Genomic DNA, 11,203 nt, shown 5'->3' on the forward strand with positions numbered 1-11,203 from the left:
TCTGAAATAAAAAAGGAAAACTGCACTATAGAAATTAAGAAATGTCATTTATTTAAAAATTTGTTTTATAATATTTAACATATACAAAAAGGTACAAAGATGAATTCAACACACAGCCAGATGTACTCACCTGACTCAAGAAATCAAGCAGTTCTCATACAGCTGAAGCCCCTTGCAGACCCACCCCGGATCTCATTTCCCTCTCTTCTTTCCAGAGGTAATCAATATCCTAAATTTGGTATTTATTATTCCCGTACATTTTTTAAAAAAATTTATTTATTTATTTACTTTTGGCTGTGTTGGGTCTTCGTTGCCATGCACGGGCTTTCTCTAGTTGTGACGAGTGGGAGCTACTCTTCGTTGCGGTGCACGGGCTTCTCATTGCGGTGGCTTCTCTTGTTGCGGAGCATGGGCTATAGGCGCAAGGGCTTCAGTAGTTGTGGATCGCAGGCTCTAGAGCACAGGCTCAGTAGTTGTGGCGCACAGGCTTAGTGGCTCCATGGCATGTGGGATCTTCCCGGACCAGGGCTTGAACCCATGTCCCCTGCATTGGCAGGCAGATTCTTAACCACTGTGCCACCAGGGAAGTCCCTATTCCCATACATTTTTATACCTGTGTCCCCAACCACTATGCAGTACTGGTTTGCATGCTGTTTCATATACATGACATCATAATGTATGTATTCTTATGCAACTTTTTGTATCTAACATGGTTTGAGAATCATTTTTGTTGATGGATGTAGTGACTGCATATTACCCTGTTGTATAAATATGTCATAATTTATTCTGCTGATAAACATTTAAGTTGTTATCAATTTTGGCTATTGCAAACAATGGAGCTGTAAACATTTTTGTGCCTGCCTTTTGGTGCGCCTCTGCAAGGATTTCTCTAGGGTTGATTCCTAGGAGTGAAACCCCTGGGATCTTAGATAAATGGATTTTCCAGAGAGTTCCAAATGCTCTTCAAAGAGGCCAGGCCAATCTATACTCAACTGGCAATGCATAGACTTGGTAGTGATGGTAGTATTGGTAGACTGTAAAATTTTTGCTGATATGATGAGTATAAAATGTTATTTTATTTCTGGTTTTAACATTTATTTTCTGGATTCTTATGGAATTGAGTATCTTTTCCTAGGTTTATAGATCGGCCCTGTTTCTTCCTCTGTGAATTGCCTGTTCATCTTTTCGCCCATTTTTCTATAGAGCTTTTTAGTATTAGTATATAGAAATTCCTTATTATTATTTTGGATACTAAATCCTCTGCAGCAACATATGTTGTAAATATCTTCTCACACTTTGTGGTTTGCTTTTCATGAAGACATTCTGTCTATTGAGGCAGGGATATCATCTTACTCCAAGGCAGCATTTGAGCAGAAATTAAGTTCCACAATCCCCTTAGGATCCCGGTCTATTACTTAGTTTCAAGGCTCAGCTGGTGCAGATCATTAAGGGGTGCTCCATAAAATAATTTTCAAAGGTGAAGAGAATCTTCCGGACATGCTCTGAATTATTAACATAATTCATTATGAAATGATACACACATATTTATTCAAACCAGAGGTTACGAACTCAACGCCTGCAGGGGGCCAGGTGGGTGACATAAAAGATTAAAGTAGGCTGGGTAGGATGTGTAGCCCTCTCAGAGGCACTTATTTGAGGCTGCCCTAAGCGGTTTAATCTATGAAGTAGATTCCAGAATTAAGCTCATCTTACAGATAAGGAAATTTTAGTCTTGGAGAAGTTAAGCAGCTTGCCCAAAGTCACATAACTAGAAAGTAAAAGAACCAAGATTCAAAAGAACCTTAGGGCTGTCTGCCTTTAGGGCCCATATTCTTAACTATGGTGCTAAATGCTGCTCAGCGTATAAGAAATAGTTCACGTTTCTCTTAACTCTATGATAAGAAACACGGCAGTGCAGGTGAGAGTATAAGTGGCAAATGGTGTTGTGAAATATTAGGGCACAGTGAGGACTGTAGCAAGCTGGAGAGAAAATGCCTGTTACATGGGTCATCAATTCCAGCTTCCTGATGTCAGCAGGGAATGCAGATCAAGTGTTGCCAGATTTCTTTTTCCCCAAGAAAACCTGGAAATCTAGATTTTTTTAATTAATTAATTTATGGCTGTGTTGGGTCTTTGTTTCTGTGCGAGGGCTTTCTCTAGTTGTGGCAAGCGGGGGCCACTCTTCATCGCGGTACGCGGGCCTCTCACTATCGCGACCTCTCTTGTTGCGGAGCATAGGCTCCAGACGCGCAGGCTCAGTAATTGTGGCTCACGGGCCCAGTTGCTCTGCGGCATGTGGGATCTTCCCAGACCAGGGCGCGAACCCGCGTCCCCTGCATTGACAGGCAGACTCTCAACCACTGCGCCACCAGGGAAGCCCTGGAAATCTAGATTTTTATGGGAATGGCAACTAATTTTTAAGTACTGGCTATCAAATTCAATACTTTTACAATATTGCTCGGAACAAATAAAACATTTTTGTGGGCTGCCACTCTAAGACCTTTGATTTAGCCCAGAATAAATTATTTGTTTACAGTCTGAACTACCTTTGGGAGTAACCAGTTTCATAAGAATCATATGAAATAATATTTCCTTCTACTTGCACTAAAATAACCTCTTTGAAATAACAAGTATCTTCCTGTATTATAATGCTTAGGAATTTGGAGTCCCCAATACAGTCTCACAGACTTCAGTTATATCTTGTATTCATCATCTTCTAACCAGACAGAAATTATAACTGATGAAATAGTCATAGAACCTGGGACTGGTGGTCCTGGTATTGACTAGCTTTTTACTGAAACTTATGAAAATGATTGTTTTTTTCCTCCCAGGTCAAAGCAAGTGTCTTGATGTCAGTAATTTACTTGAAAATACTGCAGCATAGATGGTGTAATGCTGCGTGCTTGCTAGTTAGATTAAGCTTCAATTCTAGGAGCAGTCTACACCCCAGGGCATCAGCTAGCATTGTATCAGAAAGAAAGTAATATAAATTAATTTATATTTTGATCCACAGCAGACACTGCCAGTCAGCACAATGAATATCCTAAACGGACTGTATGTGATGGAATTAGTGGCTTGGTAATTAGCATGAGGAATGATAGAAAAGGGTTCTCACTGACAAAGTTAAAGGTAGTCAAGTATGTGAATAGGCTAAAATATTGTAGAGGCACTCCTCCTGTTTGTTTGGACAGAGTATCAGAGCCTAGCAAGACCTTTAGCATGAACCTGTGAGGACGGTGCCAGACACTTGATCCTGAGCCACTCCTGTCTCCAGACGTAGCTTTAGGAGGGTTCTGGTTGTCTGATGTTGCTACCACAAGGATAATGAAATCCTGCCTCTGAAATGCTGTTGGTTATGCCTCCAGTGGACTGTTCATGCCAGGTAGTGGTTGGATCCCTTAAAAGGACAAGAGCTGGGACTTCATGGAACCTATGGAGCCAGTTGCATGAAATGTTCTGTGCCTAATTGCTCGTTAATATTTGTTTAAAAAATGTCTATATATGTGGATGGACCTAGAGACTGTCATACAGAGTGAAGTAAGTCACAAAGAGAAAAACAAATATCATCTATTAATGCATATATGTGGAATCTAGAAAAATGTTACAGCTGAACCGGTTTGCAGGGCAGAAAAAGAGACAGATGTGGAGAACAAACATATGGACACCAAGGGGGGAAAGTGGGGGTGGGTGGTGGTAGTGGGATGAATTGGGAGATTGGGATTGACATATATGCACTAATATGTACAAAATAGATAACTAATTTAAAAAAAATGTCTATATAGGGGGGACTTCCCCGGCGGTCCAGTGGTTAAGACTCCATGCTTCCATTGCAGGGTGCGTGGGTTCGATCCCTGGTCAGGGAATTAAGATCCTGCATGCTACATGGTGTGGCCAAAAAAAAAAAAAAATGTCTATATAGGGGGAACAGTTTGGTCTGAGATTTACTTTCATTATAACTTAATAGCCAGGTGGTGAGTGAGCAGCTGACTCTCACCCACTTCAAAATGTTTGGGCTACTTATAGACGAAAATGATCTTAGGCCAGTTCCCAACCACAAGAAAATGAGAGGTGGTAACTGCAGGCCTCAGGAGTCTGCACGCCATCATCCTCGCTTCCCGTGCCCTCCACGCTGCAGATGCGCCTTTGAGACCAGACTCGAGACTCCTCTCTTCTCTTCCCTCCTCCAGCCTTGGAGGTTGCTTGTGAGGTCTGAAAATGTGCACGTGCCCAGCAGAATCAGGCAGCTCCTGTAAGTCTGGTCCCTCCCACAATAGGAAACACACAGAAAAGCTGGACTGCAGAGAACCAGCCCAGTGGAATGCTCGCCAGCAAACATTTTAATCTAAATTCGGAATTAGTCAAAGAAGTAGTTTTTCAGTGTGTGTATTTTTGGAAAGTATCCTCCACACTGTGCTAGATTACAGAAACCTACAGACATGTTCCTTGCCCTTAAAAGATTAACAGGATATCTTTCTGTTTCAATAAATAAATTGATAAATATAATAAAGCTCTCCTTCAGGGATTACCACAGCACAAACTAGTTCTTCCCTCGAAGAAACCCCTGTGGGTTTCCCTTTTCTTTAAGTCCATTCCTTTCTTTGTGGAATCTTGACTTCACAAACCTTTCTCTTGTCCCCTTTATTTTTGCCTGCTATGGTCCCTAAAAAGCTTTCTGTGGTCCCCCTTCAAACTTCAGCATCCATTGTTCCTTAAAGTTTTACTCACATTCCCTGGCATGAATCTTTTTTTTTTTAATCATTAAAAAAAATACTTATTGATTGATTTTGGCTGTGCTGGGTCTCAATTGTGGCATGCAAGCTTCTTATTTGTGACATGCGAACTCTTAGTTGTGGCATGCAGCATCTAGAACCCAGGCCCCCGGCACTGGGACTGCAGAGTCTTATCCACTGGACCACCAGGGAAGTCCCTCTGGCCTGAATATTAACCTTCAAAATTACACTCAAAGCAGGGACTCTCCCCTGTTCTCAACAGAGATGAGTGTCAATGGATTTCCAAAGCATTCCTCTGCTTCATGTATAGATATCTTTTCTCCCCAACTTCATTTTAGACCTCTCAAGGACAGCGTCTATTTTTAGCTTCTTTTGTATCTCCCTGCCTTATAGCACCTACTCTACAGATAAATCCTCAGAAAACAATCACTTCTTACCCCATCTGGAAGACTGATAATCCATAAGTGTACAGTTCTAAGTAATGGAAATGGAAAGCTCTAGATTTGAGTGGTAGGCACCATTATTATAACTAACATTTTTTAACATCTATTAATCTAGCATTTCACTTCATCATCATGGAACAATCCTATGAAGTAGGTACTATTATTATCCCCAGTAACCAATGAAAAAATTGCAACACCATAAAGTTCAGTAATTTGTCCAAGGTCATGGGGGAGCCCTAACTGAGGGGAGTCCCAAACACTGCAGAATGATCTGGTAGAAGAAGGGGAAGAGTTGTAGGGGCGCGGATTTGCTTTTCAGCAAGACTATCAAGTAAGGCCTCTTAGCTATTTTGGTAGTTCAAACATATATTCACAAATTCTTTGATAATTCTCCCTTCAAGAATTGGAGCCGAATTACCTCCCCTTGAGTGTGGGCTGGCTTGTTACAGGATAGCATGTGGCAGGAGTAACAATGTTTGACTCCTGAGACTAGGTTATAAAAGGCACTGTGGCTTCCTCCTTGCTTTCTATCCTGGTCACTCACTCGGGGCGAAGCCAACTGCCATGTTGTGAGGATACTCACTCAAGCAGCCCAGTGGAGAGGTCCATGTAGCAAGGAATGGAGGCCTCCTGCCAACAGCCAAGAAGGAGCTGAGGCCTTCTGCCAACAGCCATGTGAGCAAACCATCTTGGAAGCAGATTCTCCAGCCCTAGTCGACCCTTCAGATGATAGCAACCCCAGCTGACTTCTCTTTTTTTTTTAGCTGGAGTTTAAAATTTATTTACAGGCTTTTCTCTCTCTCTTTTTTTTTTTTTTTTACATCTTTATTGGAGTATAATTGCTTTACAATGGTGTGTTAGTTTCTGCTTTGTAACAAAGTCAATCAGTTATACATATACATATGTTCCCATATCTCTTCCCTCTTGCGTCTCCCTCCCTCCCACCCTCCCTATCCCACCCCTCTAGGTGGTCACAAAGCACCCAGCTGATCTCCCTCTGCTATGTGGCTGCTTCCCACTAGCTATCTGTTTTACATTTGGTAGTGTATATATGTCCATGCCACTCTCTCACTTTGTCACAGCTTACCCTTCCCCCTCCCCATATCCTCAAGTCCATTCTCTAGTAGGTCTGAGTCTTTATTCCTGTCTTACCCCTAGGTTCTTCATGACATTTTTTTTTCCTTCTTAAGTTCCATATATATGTGTTAGCGTACAGTATTTGTCTTTCTCTTTCTGACTTACTTCACTCTGTATGACAGACTCTAGGTCCATCCACCTCATTACAAATAGCTCAATTTCGTTCCTTTTTATGGCTGAGTAATATTCCATTGTATGTATGTGCCACATCTTCTTTATCCATTCATCCGATGATGGACACTTAGGTTGTTTCCATCTCCTGGCTATTGTAAATAGAGCTGCAATGAACATTTTGGTACATGACTCTTTTTGAATTATGGTTTTCTCAGGGTATATGCCCAGTAGTGAGATTGCTGGGTCATATGATAGTTCTATTTGTAGTTTTTTTGTTTTTTGTTTTGTTTTTTTGGTGGTATGCAGGCCTCTCACTGTTGTGGCCTCTCCCGTTGCGGAGCACAGGCTCCAGACACGCAGGCTCAGCAGCCATGGCTCACGGGCCTAGCCGCTCCGCGGCATGTGGGATCTTCCCGGACCGGGGCACAAACCCGTGTCCCCTGCATCAGCAGGTGGACTCTCAACCACTATGCCACCAGGGAAGCCCTATTTGTAGTTTCTTAAGGATCCTCCATACTGTTCTCCATAGTGGCTGTACCAATTCACATTCCCACCAGCAGTACAAGAGGGTTCCCTTTTCTCCACACCCGCTCCAGCATTTATTGTTTCTAAATTTTTTGATGATGGCTATTCTGACTGGTGTGAGATGAGATCTCATTGTAGTTTTGATTTGTATTTCTCTAATGATTAATGATGTTGAGCATTCTTTCATGTGTTTGTTGGCAGTCTGTATATCTTCTTTGGAGACATGTCTATTTAGGTCTTCTGCCCATTTTTGGATTGGGTTGTTTGTTTTTTTGTTATTGAGCTGCATGAGCTGCTTATAAATTTTGGAGATTAATCCTCTGTCAGTTGCTTCATTTGCAAATATTTTCTCCCATTCTGAGGGTTGTCTTTTAGTCTTGTATATGGTTTCCTTTGCTGTGCAAAAGCTTTGAAGTTTCATTAGGTCCCATTTGTTTATTTTTGTTTTTATTTCCATTTCTCTAGGAGGTGGATCAAAAAGGAACTTGCTGTGATTTATGTCATAGAGTGTTCTGCCTATGTTTTCCTCTAAGAGTTTGATAGTTTCTGGCCTTACATTTAGGTCTTTAATCCATTTTGAGCTTATTCTTGTGTATGGTGTTAGGGAGTGATCTAATGTCATACTTTTACATGTACCTGTCCAGTTTTCCCAGCACCACTTATTGAAGAGTCTGTCCTTTCTCCACTGTACATTCCTGCCTCCTTTATCAAAGATAAGGTGACCATATGTGCATGGGTTTAACTCTGGGCTTTCTATCCTGTTCCATTGATCTATCTTTCTGTTTTTGTGCCAGTACCATACTGTCTTGATTACTGTAGCTTTGTAGTATGGTCTGAAGTCAGGGAGCCTGATTCCTCTAGCTCCATTTTTCATTCTCAAGATTGCTTTGGCTATTCGGGGTCTTTTGTGTTTCCATACAAATTGTGAAATTTTTTGTTCTAGTTCCGTGAAAAATCCCAGTGGTAGTTTGATAGGGATTGCATTGAATCTGTAGATTGCTTTGGGTAGTAGAGTCATTCTCACAATGTTGATTCTTCCAATCCAAGAACATGGTATATCTCTCCATCTATTTGTATCATCTTTAATTTCTTTCATCAGTGTCTTATAATTTTCTGCATATAGGTCTTTTGTCTCCTTAGGTAGGTTTATTCCTAGATATTTTATTCTTTTTGTTGCAGTGGTAAATGGGAGTGTTTTCTTGATTTCACTTTCAGATTTTTCATCATTAGTGTATAGGAATGTCAGAGATTGTGCATTAATTTTGTATCCTGCTACTTTACCAAATTCATTGATTAGCTCTAGCAATTTTCTGGTAGCATCTTTAGGATTCTCTATGTATAGTATCATGTCATCTGCAAACAGTGAGAGCTTTACTTCTTCTTTTCCAATTTGGATTCCTTTTATTTCCTTTTCTTCTCTGATTGCTGTGCCTAAAACTTCCAAAACTATGTTGAATAAGAGTGGTGAGAGTAGGCAACCTTGTCTTGTTCCTGATCTTAGTGGAAATAGTTTCAGTTTTTCACCATTGAGGACGATGTTGGCTGTGGGTTTGTCATATATGGGCTTTATTATGTTGAGGAAAGTTCCCTCTATGCCTACTTTCTGGAGGGTTTTTATCATAAATGGGTGTTGAATTTTGTTGAAAGCTTTCTCTGCATCTATTGAGATGACCATATGGTTTTTTTCCTTCAGTCTGTTAATATGCTCTATCACATTGATTGATTTGCATATATTGAAGAATCCTTGCATTCCCGAAATAAACCCCACTTGATCGTGGTGTATGATCCTTTTAATGTGCTGTTGGATTCTGTTTGCTAGTATTTTGTTGAGGATTTTTGCATCTATGTTCATCAGTGATATTGGCCTGTAGTTTTCTTTTTTTTGTGACATCCTTGTCTGGTTTTGGTATCAGGGTGATGGTGGCCTCATAGAATGAGTTTCCTCCCTCTGCCCAGCTGACTTCTTGACTGCAATGTCACAAGAGACCCTGAGCCAAGTCACTTGGCTAAACCACTGCTCAATTCCTTACCCATTCAACCTGTGAGATAATAAATGTCAGCTGTATTACACTGCTAAGTTTGGGGTAATTTGTTATACACCAATAGATAACCAATGCAACTAAGTTAACCTCTAAGCAGTTCTTAACATGTGGTGAAGTATCAGGAACCCCTTTAAGAACCCCATAAGAGCTATGAACCCTCTTAGAAAAATGCACAGACACAAAAACGTGTAGCTTACAGTTTCTCGAGGATCATGTATTCTGATAAAGCCCATTCATGGATCTCAGGTTTAAAATGCCTTCTCTAAAACTAGAATAGTCCAAGTATAAATTGTTTCCCACAGAATCCTTTTCCTGTGGATGACTAATTTAAAGCATTTTTAAAAAATTCTTTCCCTCAGTTTATTTTTCTTTGAGATAGAAGAATCTGTTAAAGAAGAACTCTCCCTGCCCCACACCTCTACCCCTCGCCCCCACCCAGTTCCCCCAGGCTCTTTCCACCCAGCACATTTCAAAGAGCAAAGGGGTCAAACTCACTTTTCTCATGGTTCTATTTTTGTGACTCCATTCTTTTGGAAGAGAGAGGGTAACTCGTGGGACTTCCAGAAAAGTCAAACAGTAATTACTAGAAATACAGGAAGGAAGTATGTTCTTGAAAGATTAAAGCTCCAGAGTTCAGAGCTAAATGAGTTGGCCTGGTTTGTATTCTCGGGAAACATTGGCGCTTTGGGGGAAATCCTACTGAGCTCTCTTTTCATCCACTTGAGCCCCCCAGACTATGTTTTCACATATACCCATCTCCAGGCTGACATCACTGGTGCAAAGGAGAAGCATAGTTATTCCTCTCCATTTTCTACTTGGGAAGATAAAGATGTCAAAAGGGACACAGACACAGGAGGAAAAGCAATGAAACTTCCTCTCTGAGGTCAGTATCTCCTGAATCCCTGGAGGCCATGATTTCTGATCAAACAGTAATTGCGGCTCTGAGTTACTTCTGCTTTAGGGACCCAGCATGGTTTTCAGTTCTATTCATGGGCACTCCCCGGTTTCTCTGGGCTGCAGAAATGTATGTAATGCAATGCAGGAAATGTAACCCGGGAAGAGAGAGAGAGAGAGCTTTGGGGGCACTATGGTGTGTTAATTTGGGGCAAATTAAGACATCCTATAGGGGTTGGATATATGTGACTGGAATTCTGGAGAGGTCTGGGTTGGGAGATTTTGGGTAGTTAAAACATGAGGATAAAAGAGCTTGCTCGCAGAGAATGGAACCCTGAAAGCTTGTGGGTAGAGGAGGAAGAGAAGCCCATTGAAGTGTGGGAGGAATGGTCAGGAAGCTGGTGAGAAGAACTAAGAGAGAGAAGGATGTGAGAGAAATCAATGGCCAAGGGAGTTTAAAGATGGAGAGAAAGTAGTTTCAAATGTGAGCAGATGGATTAGGGAAGTGACAGTTGAAGCATGTCGATTGTATTTAGCATGAGTAAGGTTCACTGATGGTCTTGGAAAGAGCATATATCAGTGGCATAGAGGAGACAGAAGCCAATTCGAGCAGGCTGAGGAGTGAATGAGCTGAGGAAGTGGCTCACGGGTATATGGCTAAACAGAGTCACCCAAGATTTGAAACCAGATGAGGTAGAGACTTCTCTCAACCATATCGTGGGCAGGAGTGTAAGAGGCAGCTGGAAGGCTGTGGCGAAACGACCATACTCACTTTGCTGTTTGTTCATAACCTACTTTCGCTGAATGAATAAAATCATATCTTTAATAAACTGAGGGAACTCTCTACAGATATAAACTTTGGTATGGAGAAGATGCAGCTAAGTGAGCAAAAGCCATCCGCCCAAATTAGAACTATCAGAAGAAAAAAGTCTTGCCAGGCATGGTGACACACAAGAAGCTGCAGGAATCAAAGAACTAAAGGGTAAAATGTGGTGAGGGAGGTGCAAGTAATCCATAGGTCAGGGAGGGAGATAAGATGGTCTCTGCTGCCTTGTCTAAATGCAATAACCTCTGAGACACTTGGCCTCTGAATAATCAGCCCTGGTCTTAGATGATCTAGAGAGCAAAGAGGAGATGAACAAATTGCAACAGACAATCCTAGGACTTAGATTCAGAACACAGAGAACATGAGACTTGTAGTATTATTTTATTTCAAATACATTGATTTTCTGTGTGCTTTAACAAATATCAATAATTTTATAATCTTTCTGTTTTAAAAATTGAGTACAGACAACATTTTCTAAGAAGTTTTCCCAGA

The sequence above is a fragment of the Grampus griseus genome, assembly GCF_964374135.1.
Source record: "Grampus griseus genome assembly, chromosome: 15".
NCBI lineage: Eukaryota > Metazoa > Chordata > Mammalia > Artiodactyla > Delphinidae > Grampus > Grampus griseus.